This window comes from Solanum dulcamara, chromosome 8, assembly GCF_947179165.1.
Source record: "Solanum dulcamara chromosome 8, daSolDulc1.2, whole genome shotgun sequence".
In the NCBI taxonomy this organism is placed as follows: Eukaryota; Viridiplantae; Streptophyta; class Magnoliopsida; order Solanales; family Solanaceae; genus Solanum; species Solanum dulcamara.
In genome coordinates this window covers 13,772,334-13,776,729 of record NC_077244.1, presented here as the reverse complement: position 1 = coordinate 13,776,729, position 4,396 = coordinate 13,772,334, and the positions used below count along the sequence as shown (strand labels likewise).

The 4,396-nt window shown below is 35.8% G+C and overlaps 1 pseudogene; it reads left to right on the top strand.

Annotated features, from left to right (window-relative positions):
* The first annotated feature begins 3,092 nt into the window (after window positions 1-3,092).
* Window positions 3,093-3,834, top strand: LOC129901645 (mitochondrial import inner membrane translocase subunit TIM17-2-like; annotated as a pseudogene).
* Window positions 3,835-4,396: the final 562 nt, after the last annotated feature.

Genomic DNA, 4,396 nt, shown 5'->3' with positions numbered 1-4,396 from the left:
CAAATTTAGTATCGTAGTATATATGGTTTGTGTGTATGGGATTTCAAATAAATTTCGAGGGTCGATTCGGGGATTTTGTAAAATTTCTGATTTGGTATACCTGGTGCCATCTCTTTTGCGAAGGGGATATAAGTTTTGCAACCTCCACATTAGCGGTGACTCGTCGCAAAAGGTAAGGGGGAGATTTTTTGGTCTTCACAAAAGTGACCCAGTTATCGTAAAAGCACCACTGTCTCTTAAGCGACGCCTGAGAGGGGTTTAGCCGGGGTTTATGTCGTTTCTTCCATTTTTGAGACCCAAAAGCTTGAATAGGCAATTTTTGAAGTTGATTTTTTTGGCTAATTGATCCGGTGAGACAACCTTATGATCCTAGCGTGCACTTGAGAAAGAATAAAAAATCTAGTGTTTCTCAAACTGAATATGCTATAATAATTGGAAGTGTAATATTTCTCATGAACTATACTCGGCCTGATATAGCTTATGCTACTAGTAGATTGAGATGATATACTCTTAATCCCAGTAGTGAACATTGGAATGCTCTTCATCGCTTGCTATGGTTTTTGAAAGGTACTATGGATTGGTGATTGTATTTTAATAAATTTCTTTTTATTTTAGAAGGTTTCTGTGTTGCAAAGTGGAAAACTAACAATGATGAAGTTAGCTCGACCAGTAAATATGTGTTTACTTTAGGTGCAGGTGTTATTTCTTGAAAGTCTTCCAAACATACTTGTATAGCTTGATCTACCATGGAATCTGAATTCATTACTCTCGAGTTGGAAAGGCAAGAAGCTGAGTGGCAAAGAAATCTTTTGGAAGATGTGCCATTATAGGAAAGACAAGCTTCACCAGTTTCTCTTCATTATGACTCACAGGCAGCAATAGGGATTACCAAAATAGTGTGTACAATGAAAAAAAGAGACATATTCGCATCAGATATGGTGCAGTTTAACAATTGTTGAAACTGAGTGTTATTTCCTTAGAATATGTAAGGTCCGAAAGAAATTTGGTGGATCCTATGACCAAGGGTTTGTCAAGAGAAATAATCCTTGAAATATCGAAGGGGATGGGGATAAAGCCCATTGATTGAGATGTGTGGTGGACCCATTTGGCCTCAATATACACCACATTTTTCATCCCTATGGTATGGGGTAGTGTTTTATAAGATTGAGATTATTTTGCTCTGAATGATTCTATAGCCTTAAGGTGGTCTATTTGGGATAGACTTGATGGAATCACCTACATGATTTTAAAGGTGTGGTCGCCTCTTATGAAAGACTTGGCCCGTCTTTCTATAGCACTCATAAGACACAAGGTGTGTGTGCATGACCATAAAATCACTTTGTTGGTATCGTAGAGGTTGCTTAAAATTAAGGATATAGTATGTCTTATGGGGGTCCCAACTTATATACATTTAGTTCAAGAGTACTTCACTTTGTGGATATTAGTTCTTGCCTCATTGCACTACGTGTTAATTCAAAATGAAAGATTTTAACGCTTTAGTACATGTTCCTTCCTTTTGCCTAAAATTTGTTCTTACTCTTTATCTTTGCATTAGTGGGGGATTGTTGAGTTAATTTTATGTGATTTAATTCTAATCTATTAATTAGGTGTAATGCAAAGAAAAACAAAATAAATACGTTAGATAGGAGATGAACATACATATCCGTTCTAAATGAAGTTTCATGTAAATGTGATGTAATGGTTCTTTAATGCTATTTACATTTACAATACATTTCTCAATATTAACTTTCCTTTTTGCTAATACTACTTTGGAAATCCTATATAAGAAGTGCCTTTTGTGAACATTACACTACAACCAAAAAGAAAAGAAAAAAAACAACTTCCTCCTTTTAAAAAAAAAAATTTTTTGGGCAATTAGTTTTGGGCAACCTCCACACTTTTATCCATGAGTGCACGTATTTGACAGTAACTATGGAACCTTGGGGAGAGACTAACTACAACGATTTGCACCAGAGTTGGGCCAAAATCACTTTCAACATAATGGCTTGCCACAATACAGAGTTTGTAATAAGTTATTTATTACTTTATAATTCTGGTCCAATATAAATATTATAGTATCTTTCCCAACATATCTGACCCAATTAATTTAGGATTGAGATATAGTTGATTTATTGATCAATTAAAGATCATAGCTTTGGGAAAGTTGTGGTTTCTTGCTTATTTGGGTTTGTATCTTCTTTTTGGGATAACTGTGGTGTCCGCAACCAGATAACTTTTTTTATCGAAGCATTGTAGTTTTAAGAAATTGTCTAGTATATTTTGTTTGCACTAGGAATTGAACTTGAGAACTCATAGGTCGCAACCCACTTTATTAACTACTAGGACAAACTCTTGGGTGCGTATATTTTATGTTTTTTGTTGAGGAAAGAGGAGTGTGTTCTTATTGAAAAAGAAAGGTTTTTGTTGTTGATATGTCCAGTTAAGGTTCTATCAAACAAATGATATTTGTTTGGACTTTCAAGAATCTTATTTATTTTTATCAATGCTTATTTCTAGGGTTCTTTAGTTTACTGAAGTGTTTTCTGTTGTAAATATATTTGTTCTAAGAGTGATGTGAAAGTTTGGTAAGAGTTCTAGTCCAAGTATTATTTGTCATGTCTGTACATGTTTGCAGCAAACCTATAGATTAATCATTTTGTGGGGGAATATGGCTTATGAAGAAGTTGAAAGCTGAGAAGTATCTGAGAAGTTGTTATTAAACCTCTTTTCTTGATAAAAAAAATTAACCTCTTTATATTATTGAGTTTACTTTATTACGTGAGCTGAGTGCTGATTCAGAGAGCTATAGGAAAAAAATTGTTATTGTTATAATTGAATGCAAAGTTTGTGTCCATGTTAGTGGTTCTGTTATTTTTAATATTCATTGTGATTTTTACTTTATAGCCCCTGGAAGGGGTGTTGCTCGAATTGGTGTAGAACTTGATGGGAATTTTTGATACAGGTGAATTCTTTGCGTTCTGATCTTATTACAGCAAACCAATCACTTTCTTGGAAAATAAAAGCAGGCATGTTTGTTAGGTTTCATCCCTTTTAACCTTTTTCTTCTTAGTCAGTGCTCGTCCCCTGTAAGAATGAGAACATCAAAAACCTCTCGTGAACCTTACCCTAACCATATACTTGATGAAGTTGGTGGAACATTTGGTATGGGTGATGTTGGAGGTTCCGCCTTCCACTTCTCAAAAGGCATATACAACTAGTCAAAAGGTGAGCTCTTGATTGGTGGTACACAGGCAAAGTGCATGAATGCTCCTCGTATTGATGTTAGTTTTTCTATGTGGGGTGGGCTATTCTCCTCATTTGATTGTTCAATGGTTTGTCTCCGACAGAAAGAAGATCCTTGGAACTTTATTATTTCTAGTGCAGCAACATGTGGCTTTCTACAGATGCAATAGGAATTAGGTGTTGCTTCTAGATCAACAATGTTCGGTGGAGTTTTATGCATATCGATAGAGGGGGATGGAATCAATTATGTTAAACAAAGTCATGAGTGCTCCCTAGAATTTCCCTCCCATGGATGAGCCACTACCAATGTCCCTGGTGTGCCTGGATATCCACCTAGGCAGCTGCGTGATCAACCAATGAGGCAGTTTCCTGGTCAAGCTCCAGTAAGTATTGATGGTATGATGAGACATAATCTTTAGCACTTCCTCTTCTTCCTCAACTTCCTGGTTTGGAGGATTGTTTGGTGGTGGAAAGAAAGAGGAGAATGTGACAGGCGGTGGTAGCAAGACACAGGTTTTAGAGAGCAATGATGCTCCTATTCCACCTACTTTTGAATTTAAATGAATTTAAGAGATGATTTGATTTCTAGGTTAGTTAATGTTATTTTCTTTTTTCTATGGATTCTTTATGTATTGTGAACAATTATTGACTCTTCTATTCAGCATGGCCAAGGTTTTATTATGTTTCATGGGAAGCTTTCTGAATATATGTCCTTCAAAAACAATATACTAAAGGGTCCAATCTACAAATTTATTACTCTCCCAGTACATTAACAGAGTATATTGTCTTTACATTAACAAATATCAGCAGCTACCTCATAGGTGTACTTAAAGATTCCTAAAATGTATGAAGTCATTTTCTTAACCCCTCAAAACCTCTCTAATCTCTCTCCTTCCAAAGGGAAGCATATGAGATATAGAGGGGAAGCACTCCTATGCCCTTGTCATTTTCACCCCACTCCCCCTTATTTTAAAGTCTCAATTGCATAGCAGATCTTTCATTAAAATCATGCATTGTACTGCAGCATAGTCTAGTACCACCTCCATAGTCAGGTTGCAACATGACTAGTGCAATAAAACAAATTGTGTTCTGAGCATTGGCACATAAAGCATGAGCTAACATATGTTGGCCTCTTCTTTATTAAGTTTTGAGC